This window comes from Mus musculus, chromosome 2 (assembly GCF_000001635.26).
Source record: "Mus musculus strain C57BL/6J chromosome 2, GRCm38.p6 C57BL/6J".
Lineage (NCBI taxonomy): Eukaryota > Metazoa > Chordata > Mammalia > Rodentia > Muridae > Mus > Mus musculus.
In genome coordinates, this window is record NC_000068.7 from 140,060,847 (window position 1) to 140,073,869 (window position 13,023).

The window sequence follows — 13,023 nt, forward strand, 5'->3', positions numbered from 1 at the left end:
CTAAGGCTCAGGATTCGACCTCCAGCCCCACAAAATTACAAACTATTTTAAATACCTTAATTTTTAAGGAATTCTACAGTTCATTTTCATATTGCCTTCATTTCTGAATAATGTATTTAAATATGAACATTTCACAACTTTCTACCAGTAATGATATTAAAAATTCATTATGATTATTATTTCTCAACACTAGCAACTTGCTCACTCTCTGCAAAATCTTCTAAAAGAATTAATGATTACACAGATGCTGAAAAGACAGCTGAGTGGTGCAGCATGAGTACCTAACACGCACATCCTCGTGGAATGGATATCCTAAGCAAGACGGCTCAGCCAATAGAAAAAGCATTTGCCATGTAAGCCTAGTGACCTGAGAGCCAAACTCGGAACCCATGAGAAAAAGAGAGAACCAACTCCCAAAAGTGGACTCTTACCCCACATGTGCCGTGGCACGAACACACACAATGGTTTTAAGTTTGCTTGTTTTATTTAAAAGGAGTGCTATCATATTCCCCAAGCTGGACATGGTAGCACATGTCTATAATCCTAGCACTTGAGAATCTAGCGAAGAATTAAGAATTGGATGCTAGTCTTGGCTATATAGAGTGACTATCTCAAAAACAAAACAACAATAATGAAAAATTATCGGATTATACAGCAAATTCTATTTCCAATTATATACCCAGAAAACTATCATCCACATACACAATTCTATCTGAACAAAGTTGTCTAAGGCACAAGTCCTGGCTTCCCGTAAACTGTACTTCTTAATCTCCTTACACTCCTTACACTTCCTGCAAGCATGCCAACCCACAGTGCTTCTTCATGAGGCCTCTAGGCCTATTGTAACATCGCCAGAACTGTCCTTCCTGCCAATCTTTCAAAACAATCCTCTCAGCAAATCTTTTAGCTTTTTTATGTTCTTACTTGAAATAAAATTATAGCTAGAGTGAGCCACAGATTTTTCCCTTGGAGCTCAGTCTTGATGTTACTTATAAAAATGAGCTCATTTTCCCACTAAAGCCTTTTTTTTTCCTTTTTTTTTTTTTTTTTGGTTTTGAGACAGGGTTTCTCTGTGTAGCCCTGGCTGTCCTGGAATTCACTCTATAAACCAGGCTGGCCTCAAACTCAAAAATCCTCCTGCCTCTGCTTCCCAAGTACTGGGATTAAAGGAATACGCCACCACTGCCCAGCTTCATACATCTTTTTTTCCATACTACATAATCTTCTAACACACCTTAAAGTCATCTCAAACTGCACCAAAATCCTATAGGTTTCTTCTACCCATGTTTAGCCCAAATACCTCTTAGCATAAATATTGCACAACATTTACACTTTTCTCCATAAACACAAGCTATCAGAGAGCAACCTTTCACAAGAGACTGCCACAATAAAACCCATGGGATAATACTGAGCAACACAAATCAGAAACAGACAATATACTAAAGAAAATACAAGCTGAACATCCAATATTAAAGAATATTCAAAAAAGAACAAAAAAAAGTTTATAACTAACACCATACTGGTACCTTAAGCTGAATGAAATTGTTTTGAAAAGGAATCCATACATAGGCAGGAAAAACCTGACAATGTACAATACTGTAAAGAGCATTTTTGCTGATACTGTACATATAAACTGCAATCTATACAAACACAAGTTAACAGAATCAAAGATACACCTTTAAGGAGAACTTCAAAATCCTGTTTTCTCTAATACCCTTCATGTTTGAACTTGTTTTACTCAGTACTGTCCATTGAAGAGACTTTTTATTTGACCATTTCTGAGACCAAGATGAATGCTAATTCACCAATCATCAAGACCAAAAGGGAACCTCAAAACCTCCTTTCTTTTTTACTTCGGAGATTTTCTAGGTACTAACTTAGCATCTAATCTTGACCTTGGGTCTCTCAAGTTTCTATGTGTCTGTATGTATTTTTTCCTCTCACATGTCATGATACTTGCTTTTTAAATAAACAATTTAGAAAAGTATCACATGTCCCATTTAATCTTTCCAAAGCAGTGTAGGAAGAAGATTGTCAAGCAATCATCTATCTCATAACAAAATATTCCTTTGCAGGAGAGATCCAGCCCTTATGCTACTGCAATTGGTAATACGGACGGACCATGCTGTTCTGGGGCCCTGGTGGCACAGGACTTTTACCCAGCCCTTAAGGGAGGCACAGAGGAGGGTCACTGCAAACTCAACGCCAGCCTGGTATCCAGAATTGGTTTCAGCCCACTCATGGATATGAAGTGAGAAGCTATTCCATATTAAAAAACAAACACAGTATTTTGTGAGTTTGGTATCATGACATTGACAGCTTCATGCTTCATTAAAAGAGTTCCAGAACAAATGTATATTCATGTTTAATCTGTAATTCTACTCCTAGAAACACTTTCCACCTAAATTTTAAATACAGAAAAAGCTTAGTCTTCCTTTGGTTGTTTTGGGTGGTTGGTTATGATTTGTTTTGTTTTGCTTCATTTTGTGAGATAGGGTCTCATGGAGCCCAGGCTGACCTCAAACTCCTGATCATCTTCCTTCCACTTCCCAAGTTCTAGGACTACCAGCATGTGCTAGCACTCCTGGTTAGCTTTACGTCTTTTATGCTATGCTTAATATAGAATAATACAGGATTTTAAACACATATGCAACTTAAGAATTCAACAGAAAGGGATGGGTTATACAGTAACATTATTCATGGTCAGTTGATTTTCAAGATGAATGCCAAAGGGGGAAGGGCCAGGGTCGGGGAACATACTCCTTTAATCCCAGGACACAGGAGGCAGATGCAGACAGATCTCTGTGAGGGAGTTCCAGGACTGGCAAGACTACATGGAGAGACCCTATCTTGAAAAACAAAAACAAAAGATAAACATATCCAGGCCATTGTGTGTGTGTGTGTGTGTGTGTGTGTGTGTGTGTGTTGTGGGGTGTGGGTGGTGGGTGGGGCTGGGTAGTCAGCAAGGGTGGGGAGAATTAGAGAAGGCAGAGTAAAGCCCTACCCCTCCCTGTAGGTACACTGAATCCAGCACTTCAAAACTATCAGTCAGACCTATAAAACTTAGAGTAACGGGCAATTATACATAGATAAATATTTCTGACTCTGGATTCAGCATTTTTGTTTTGTTTGGTTTGGTTTGGGGTTTTTTGTTGTTGTTTTTCAAGACAGGGTTTCTCTGTGTAGCCCTGGCTGTCCTGGAACTCACTTTGTAGACCAGGTTGGCCTCAAACTCAGAAATCCGTCTGCCTCTGCCTCCCAAGTGCTGGGATTAAAGGCGTGTGCCACCACCGCCCGGATTATTTTTGTTTTTTTTAAAGATTTATTTATTATTATAAATAAGTACATTATAGTTGTCTTCTGACACACCAGTAGAAGGCATCAGATCTCATTACGGGTGGTTGTGAGCCACCATGTGGTTGCTGGGATTTGAACTCAGGACCTTCAGAAGAGCAGTCAGTGTTCTTAACCGCTGAGCCATCTCACTAGGCCTTATTTTTATTTTTATTTTTTTGGTGGTGGTAGTTTTGTTTCTTTCTTGCTTGCTTGCTCGGTTAGTTTTTGGAGACAAGGTCTATTTGAGAGAAAGAAAAAAAAATCCCTGTATTATGTAGCTCTGGCTACCCTGGAAATTGTTCAGAGATCCCCTTTCTTCTGCCTTCTGTGTTGTGAGATTTAAGGCAGGTGCCACACTACACCCAGCCTCAGAAATGGTTTCTTAAGTCAGATGTTTGACACAAGATTGGTCTACACAGTGAATTTCCAGGCCACAGTAAGACCCATCTCAAAAAAAAATAAAATAAAATAAAAATAAAAGCCACCTAGGGCTGGAGAGATGGCTTAGTGATTAAGAGCACTAACTGGCTGCTCTTGATTCCCAGCGCCCACATGGCAGATCACAACCTTCTTAAGTCCTATCCCAGGAGACCTGATGCCATCTTCTGGCCTCTGTTGATAACAGGCAAGAATGTGGTACACAGACATATATGCAGGCAAAACATGCATCCACATAAAATAAAATTTAAAATATCTAGTCAAACAACTTAAATATTTCTCCAAAACTATGTAATGTTTTATAAATACAAAGATAGATGCTTAAGATTATTCATCATAAAAATCAAAACAATAGTGAGACACTATTTCCCTAGTACCACTATAAGACGCATATAATCAAAACAGGTGTCTGGAGATGAAGACCTTTCTTATCTGCAGGATTCAATGTGCTGTGATCATTCTGGAAAGTGTCTGTTGAGTTCTCCAAACATAACCACCCAGAAGTTCCACTTCTATATACATAACCAAAAAAACAAAAAGATCAAATATAAAACTAAAATCAAATATCCACACAAAAAGTTACAAATATGATGTGTACAGAATTATTCCAAAATAACCCGAAGGACCAAACAATCCAACTGCATATCCATAAAAAGGAACGGGGGAGGTACATCCATCAGTGGTAGGATGCTCACCCAGCATGTGTGCGGGTCCATCCCCAGAATCAATGGGGGGGGGGGTAACATAAACACAAAGGAATGAGGCATTATTACATAGCTATGGACAAATCTTGAAAACATTATGCTCACTGAAAGAAGCTAGACACAAAAGGACACCTGTTACATACTTCTATTTACTTAAACCGTACAAAACAGAAAGATACATACTAAACCATGGATCAGAAGTTGGGGGAAACTGGAGAAGGGTAAGTAACTGTACTGGGCACAAGATATCTGGGGAAGGTGATAAAAATTGGTCTGGAACTAGACAGCAACGACATACATACAACTTTTGAATCCTTAAAATGAGAGAGGGGGAGAGAGAAGCTTACAATTTAAGAGGATTTTGGTACTGTGTTGATTACACCTCAATAAGAAAAAAAATAAAATAACCAGGGTTGGAAAGACAGCTCGGCAATAAAGAGCACTTGCTTCTAGCGGACCTGAGTAAGTTCCTAGCACCACTCGCTGGCTTACATCCATCCTTGATTCCCCCAGATGCCCTCTACTGGCCTGCACGGATATGCCCATGCTCGCGGTGCAGACATTATGATGCAAGCAGTCACACACATAAACTAAAATAACCCTCTCCCCTCCCCCAAAAAAAGGCAAAACCAATCTATCCGTGCAATGAATGCAACATATACAAAACTGCAATTTCTAGTTTTAACCATATTATACACATACACTTGTCGGTGACATCTACAACACCTAAGAAATTATAAAGCACAAAATCCTTAGTGGCGGCAACTATGTTAATCTCTTGTTCTGCAATTCCCAAGCATTTTCTAATAACCACGGCCACTGCTTCTAATAACCAAACGCCTGAGTGCGTAAGATAAACTCCCTTAGCTTGTTATTCAAAGAAAGGTCTTGGTTCAATGGCCCCCAATAAACCTTCCCTTCCTCTCCTCGGTATAATTAAGTTGAACTCGGAGGAATCCCTATGCCTTCTACTTCAAAACACCTCCAGTTTACAGCTACTCGCCCGCCTCTCCAGCATCTTCACTGACTCAGTCCTAGCCACCTCTACACTGACTGGATGCTACATGTCCCTCGGGACGCTAACCCGGGCTCTAACAGACTCAGGGAAGCTCTGACCCCACCGCGACATCTGTCTGTGACACATCCCGGGCCCGCTGTGGACCTGGGACACGTGAGTTCCCTGTAGCCTGGGACTGCACAGCGCGCGAAGAGCTCCGAGAACTCCGCAGCCAAGGGAACTGGCGGCCCCCACGCGTGACCACAACTCCGGGCCGGGGAATCCGTGGGGCCCTGCGCCGGGCCGGACAGGTGGCGCCGTGAGAGCCGTCCCGAGCGGTGGCGTGAGGACGCCACGCGGGCCTGCCGGACCATACGGAGACCGAGGCTAGGCAGCGGCGACGCGGACAGCGTCAGAACGAGGGACACTCACCCGCGTCAGCGCAGAGCACTCACACACAGGAAGTAGTCGTTCGCCCGTTGCCAGGGTGAGGAAGCGGGAGTGGCGTAAAGCCTTTCCATTGGTCGACGTGCACACGTGGCCGGAAGCAGACGCCCCGCGAGCCTGAGTCCTAATCGCCTAGGCTATAGCGTCTCTCTCTTTAAGCGTTTGAGCTGAGACACTCCGCGGTTATTTCTGGCTTCTGATATCTGAGGGTTTTTTAAAATATGTATTTATTGGCCTATTGGGGGTTTGTTTGTTGTCATAGCTATACAATCGCCGTTGCCCACCTTGCTTTCATTGTGCTCGGTAATTAGCTTTGAGGATGTGTCTACCTGTTACCCACGAAGTTGACTGACGAGCGGGTTGCACGTTATGAAAATAGTAGCCATCATTGATGAGGGCGTTGCAGAAGAACCCTTCCCTCATCCATGTAGCCTTGACCCCTATGGAAAAGCAGGATTCAACCTAGGTTTTGTTTAAGTGGGAGTCAGAAAAGGTAGTTAGTCTTTAACTGTCCAAGATCAAAGACCAAGAGCCAGTAGCAATCCTTGTAACTAGTATCAAGAATGGTTTGACAGCCTGTTTGTGGGGAGCAGAGATTAGAAGGAATAGAACACTGCAGGTTAGGTATCAGTCGTCTGAGATACTTGAGAAGTATTTGGGAATTTTCTTTTCTTCAAATTTTGAAATACTTGCTTATACATAATAAAACGTCCTGGGTGATAGGTTATTTCTCCAACGGTGAAATGAGCCAATTCAAACCAATTAAGATTATATTAAAGGCAGAATATTGGGAAGTTGCTTTCAGGGGAGTTCACTGGCCCCAAGGATTGAGGCCAGGGGAGCATTGGAGGTGAGAGAAGAGAAGGAAAACAAGGGAGACCAAAATATCTTGATTATAGAGGGAAGAGCCTCTGGGGGAAGGGCAGCTCGGCCGCTGGACTGGAAAGTTCAGGGTTGGGGCAGGGTTCGCCAAGAAGGGACTGAGGGATGCTGAGTGAAACTGAAGTTCAGGTGTGCTTTGGTATGTAAAATATGCGCCTCAGTCCCTTGTCCCTGGTCCCAAACCAAAGCAGTGGATGAGACTCCAGTTGCAAAAATACTCAGCTGTATTTCATGCAGACCTTATACACAGAGACTAAAGGTAATTTTGTAACGCATTTTTAAATAGTTTTGTGCACAGTGTGGGAGCAGCTGAGGTTTTGGATTTTTAGATGAGATGTTTCAGCATGTATTTTCACATGTATCCTATGTGAGGTCTCAGACCAGCAGTTTAGAATTACCTAAACTCTTACTTAAAAATGCAAATTCTTAGAATCCACCTAAATGAATGTTTGTTGTTTTGTTTTGTTTTGTTTTTTCCGAGACAGTGTTTCTCTGTATAGCCCTAGTGGTCCTGGAACTCACTTTGTAGACCAGGCTGGCCTCAAACTCATATCCGCTTATCTCTCTGCCTCCCTAAAGGCTGGTCTTTTAACAAGCCCTTTGGGTAAATGTAACGCACCTAAAGCATTACTGGATTGTGGAATTTCTTGGTTTAATCTTAGCGGTGGAGCAGGAAGGGTGATAAGCCCGACGCCCCAGAAGAGGAGAGCAACCAATAACGGGGCTTTTAGATGATCAAGAACGAAGTGCAAGAAGGCAGTTTGAGGATGAGGAGTTTAGTGATTTTTATCCTGTCATCCCTAGATTAAAATATGTGAATTGAAAAAAAAATTCATCTGCTGGTAATCCCAAACACATAATTAATAATTCTTATATTGTTTAAGATATCTTCTTAATAATTTTCTTTTATGGGTAAAAATTAAGAGACAGTTATGAAATTTATCTGTGTAAGCAGCACATAAGATTTGAAAGGGAATGTAGAGAACAGTAAGGAAAAAAATTCTTTAGAACTTTTTTTCAGATTTTGTTTTTTGTTTTGTTTTTGTTTTTCGAGACAGGGTTTCTCTGTGTAGCCCTGGCTGTCCTGGAACTCACTCTGCAGACCAGGCTGGCCTCGAACTAAGAAATCCGCCTGCCTCTGCCTCCCAAGTGCTGGGATTAAAGGCATGCGCCACCACGCCCGGCCAGATTTTTTTTCATTTAATGTATATGAATACACTGTTGCTGTCTTCAGACATACTAGAAGAGGGCATCAGATCCCATTACAGATGGTTGTGAGCCACCAAGTGGTTGCTGGGAATTGAACTCAGGACCTCTGGAAGAGCAGTCAGTGCTCTTAATTGCTGAGCCATCACTCCAGCCCAGAAGGAAAAAAAAAAAAAAAAAATTCTTAATGGTTTAGTTAGTGAATGGTAGCCATAAAGTAGAAGTTAACAGCAAGGATTCTAGAAACAGAAGAATCAGTGTTTATATATCTGTGTTCTACCACTTAACTAAAACATTGAACGATTTGCTTTATCTTCCTACTATTTAATTTCCACATTTGTAAAATGAGGATTAAAAATTGTTGTGTGTGCCAGGCGGTGGTGGCGCATGCCTTTAATCCCAGCACATGGGAGGCAGAGACAGGCGGATTTCTGAGTTCAAGACCAGCCTACTCTACAAAGTGAGTTCCAGGACAGCCAGGGCTATACAGAGAAACCCTGTCTCGAAAAACCAAAAAAAAAAGAAAAGAAAAGAAAAAAATTGTTGTGTGGCTGGGCAGTGGTGGCACACACCTTTAATCCTAGCACAGAGAAACCCTGTCTCGAAAAACCAAAAAAAAAAGAAAAAGAAAAGAAAAAAAATTGTTGTGTGGCTGGGCAGTGGTGGCACACACCTTTAATCCTAGCACAGAGAAACCCTGTCAAGAAAGAAAGAAAGAAAGAAAGAAAGAAAGAAAGAAAGAAAGAAAGAAAGAAAGAAAGAAAGAGAGAGAGAGGGGGAGGGAGGGAGGGAGGGAGGGAGAGAGAGAGAGAGAGAGAGAGAGAGAGAGAGAGAAAGAAAGAAAGAAAGAAAGAAAGAAAGAAAGAAAGAAAGAGGGGAGGGAGGGAGGGAGGGAGAGAGAGAGAGAGAGAGAGAGAGAGAGAGAGAGAGAGAGAGAGAAAGAAAGAAAGAAAGAAAGAAAGAAAGAAAGAGAGAAAGAAATGTATCAGCCCCATAGTGAGTAATCTACAAATGCTAATTGTTGAGATGGGAGTGAGCCCAGGAATGAATAAATAAATAAATAAATAAATGCTAATTGGGTTTTTTTTCTTTGTTTTTGAGACAAAGTCTCACAGTGCAGCTGAGGACCTTTCCAAGCGTGCTCCTCCCTCACCTTCCCAAGTGTTGGGATTACATGAGCCACCATGCTGGCTTAATAAATGTGGTAAATGTTGAAGAGGGTTTTGGGTTTTTTGTTTTGTGTTGTTGTTTTACAGGTATTTAGTTTGTGTAAGAAGCTCCCGGTGATGGGTGATGGAATAGATACCCGGTTTGTGTACATTCAAGGAGAACTGAACGTTGACTTCTAAGAAAGCGTGATCTCATTCTCCTCTCTCCTCTCTCCCTCCCTCTCTCTCTCTCTCTCTCTCTCTCTCTCTCTCTCTCTCTCTCTCTCTCTCTCTCTCTCTCTCTCTCTCGTCAGCCCCCAAGAGACCTCAGCTGGCCTGCCCTCCTGTTTTCTCTTTCAAATGCCAATAAAATTGTCTTTGAGGCAGGCTGTGCTTTTAATCCCAGGGAGGCAGAGCCAAAATGATCTCTGAGATGGGGGCCAATCAAGACTACACAGTAAGACTCTGCCTCAAAAAAAAAAAAAAAAATATATATATATATATATATATAAAATTGTCCTTGTATTTCCTTCAGAGCATGTCTTTTTCTGAGTCTGTTTTAGTCTCCTTAACCTCTGAGAGCAGTGTCCCTGCAAAAGTGGCACCATATCTCCTGGTGACACTCTGTGGGAACTCCACTGCCCTTTCACTCACTCACTGTGCCTAACCACGGGGATCCAGGTTAAACAGGACTATCAGTAGGGATCAAGGATGATTAGAATTTATCTAGCCAAGAGGTTGACGTGTGACTCACGGTAATCCAGTGCTGCTTCTTCCAGAATTGGAATCTTTGCTCAGGATAAGGCAAGATAAAAGAAGCTGCTGAGATTTAGGTCAGCTCACTGATTCCCTGCTGCTACCCCAGACCTTGCCTTTCTAGGTCTCTCTCTTTGCTTTTTCTTTCAATTACATAAACTACCTGCCAGCCTCCCAATAAATTCCTTCCTTCTTCCCATAGGCTTTCACACCACCAGCAAGACAAAGCAAGGGTAAATTAGTTGATTCAGTTTCAAGTCCTGATGACACATGGAAATCTGACCAAGACTAGTAGAATTAAAAGTGGTCTAGCTGCCATCTCTGCTTCACCCTGCTGTCAGTCTGTCCATCTGTAATGCTGTGTCTCTGGCCAGCTCTGTCACCATTCCTCATCCACCAGGCAATCTACATGTGTTGCCTGAGCAACAGTTTGTGGTTTATCTTAGCATCTTTCTCTGCATTCTCAAAATGTCACTTTTTACTATAATCCATGAACAGTGCCCCACCCACTTCACTCATAAAATGAGAAATTTATTGATCTGAAACCAGTGTGAGCTTAGTAGCAGCTTTCCCCCAAATATTTAAGTTTAAATTGTAGGTACAAACCCCCTTTGTATCTCTCTCGGCTCCCCACCCTACTCTAGCTCTGTCAGTAGCACACAGCCTCAACTAGCCTTCTTGTATAATTTTATTTTGGCTATTGATCACATCACCTATGAGGACAAAGTTTTTTTTTTTGTAATTAAAATCAAATTTCTTTTTTAAATTTTGGTTTCTGTGCATATGCTCTGTTGTGTGTGCAGTTTGTATGCAGGTGCCCACAAAGACAAGAGGCCACTGGACACACATACACACACACATACACACATACACTGTGAAACTAATAGAAATCTGCCTGCCTCCTGAGTGCTAGGATTAAAGGAGTGTACCATGACACACAGAGAAAAAAAAATTTAAACAAACAAAAAAACAGAGTATATAAGTATAAATAGAGTATATAAAGGTGGGGAAAATTAAGGAAAGATGAGAAGAGGAACATCTTCATCCTGGAGTCTGGATGAACTCACCTACCAACTGAGCCAAGAACTCCAGAGTAATTCGCGGTATTTGAGGGGATTTTGTAGAGATGCTCCAAAATTGGATATTAAATTTGTAATGCATCACCCATAAGGACAAAAAACATATGGCCTCTCTTCTTTCCTGGCTGTTTTGGGGAATCTCATAAGAAATGCCATTAATAGAAAGAGACACATCTTAGCCTCTTGTCTTGCCAAAACCCTCTTGACCCACGGTTTTATTTTTTAGATTGTAGTCTTAGACAAAGCATGTCCAGAGACACTCTATAGTCTGTCATTTATTGAAAACGAGTCAGAGACTGTGGCAGCACACACAAGACCCGCACAGGTTCAAACCAAAGTTCTAGCACATGGAAGGTAAAGTGGACACAAAGTCCCAAACCTACTCAAGAAGCATATTTGCAATTTATTCCTGCTGCAACGAGGAAAACCAGTTTTCTCCAGTGGAACGACACAGGATACATCAACCACACTGCAGACCAGCAGCCATGCCCAGGACTGACTAACACAAGACGGACTCCGTGAGGGTTTTTTGTCTGTGTGCTCAATTTTTGTTTTGTTTTGTCTTTCAGTTTTGTTGTATTGAGGGAGAGAGAGAGAGAGAGAGAGAGAGAGAGAGAGAGAGAGAGAGAGAGAGAGAGAGAAATGGGTGGGTAGGAAGGCAGAGAGAATCTAGGAGTAGTTGGATTGGAGGAGGGGAAAGAATATGATCAAAATATATTGTGTGAAAAAAATTAAAAAGTAAGAGATAAAAGTAAAAATTGGAAACATGGATTCTAGAATTATACTTTGATAGCCACCAAAATCATATCCACAGCTACTGCTAAGTCACTTAAGCAGGAAGGTCCCTTGGGGAGCCTACACTCTTGGACATGCCCTTTCCCTGAGCACCACCACCCCCCCCTTTTCTGTTTACATTCATGATAATCATTTCCCCCTAACAAATTCCCAACTGCAGGCTGGAGAAGCTCAGCAGTTCAGAGTCTTGCTGCTCTTGAACCCAGCACCCAGGCTGCTCAAAACTGCTTATAAGTCCTAATCTAGGGGCTCTTGACATCTCCATGTGGTCACAGGCATCTGTGTGTATGTGGTGCATAGAACCTCATGCAGGCATGCATGTAAAAGATAAATAAGGACAAATAGATGAATTTTTTTTTTATGAATGAGGCAATTTATTAACCCAGCATCCTTTGTTCTAATGCTTCTTGTTGGCAGCTGCCACCTGTCCAGCGATCCTGTCCAGATCTCTCTGTCCCTGAAGTGTTAGCTTGCGGCCCCCATCTTGGTCCTTTTCCACCATTTTCAGCCCCTCCAGGGCTTGGAGGACCCGGCGAGCCAGACTCTTAGAGCCTCTACTGAAGTGACTGGGTCTGACACCATTTCTCTGCCGTCCTCCATAGATCTTGGTCATGGAACCAACCCCAGCACCATCTCGAAGGTACAGGTGCCGTGCTGTGGAAGCAGCTCGTGTGTAGAACCAGTTCTCATCATATGGGGCAAGCTCTTTATGTTTGGCCAGCTTGACTGTGTCCACCCATTCGGGGACTTTCAGCTTCCCGAACTTTTTGAGGAAGGCTGCCAGAGCTCTGACGAACTCCTGCTGGTTAACTTCTTTTACAGTAACTCCAGGCATCGTGCAGCCTCCGCACCGCCAGCCAGGGGAAAAGGAAACAGAACTTGAGGAGTTGTACTTTCCTCCTAGGAAGCAGCTGAGTCCAGTGGTCACATCTAAGCAGCAAGCGAGCCTTACCACTGTAAGGTCAGGCTTCTTTTTTTGTTTTGTTTTTTGTTTTTCAAGGCAGGGTTTCTCTGTATAGCCCCGGATGTCCTGGAAATCACTCTGTAGACCAGGCTGGCCTCGAACTCAGAAATCCGCCTGCCTCTGCTTCCTGAGTGCTGGGATTAAGGGTGTGCGCCACTACGCCCGGCTAGATAAATCTTAAAAATAAACTCCAAGTCTGTCTCATACTGGCTCATCTTGAAACACTCTTCTGCGGTAAATTCAAGAATCCCAGCTTAACCTGAGTGGGAGT

The 13,023-nt window shown here is 42.3% G+C and overlaps 1 protein-coding gene and 1 pseudogene across 26 annotated transcripts in view; both read right to left on the reverse strand.

Moving 5' to 3' along the window:
• Tasp1 (taspase, threonine aspartase 1) overlaps positions 1 to 6,001 on the reverse strand; it is a 233,369-nt gene extending 227,368 nt beyond the window's left edge. For 7 of the 26 annotated variants that reach the window (XR_003953733.1, XR_866347.3, XR_866346.3 and 4 more), the window contains exon 1: positions 5,908 to 6,001. The gene's annotated coding sequence lies outside the window, so the exon portion shown is untranslated. The other 19 variants (NR_110352.1, NR_110351.1, XR_003953732.1 and 16 more) reach the window with 7 other exon arrangements.
• Rps19-ps7 (ribosomal protein S19, pseudogene 7) lies at positions 12,147 to 12,660 on the reverse strand (annotated as a pseudogene).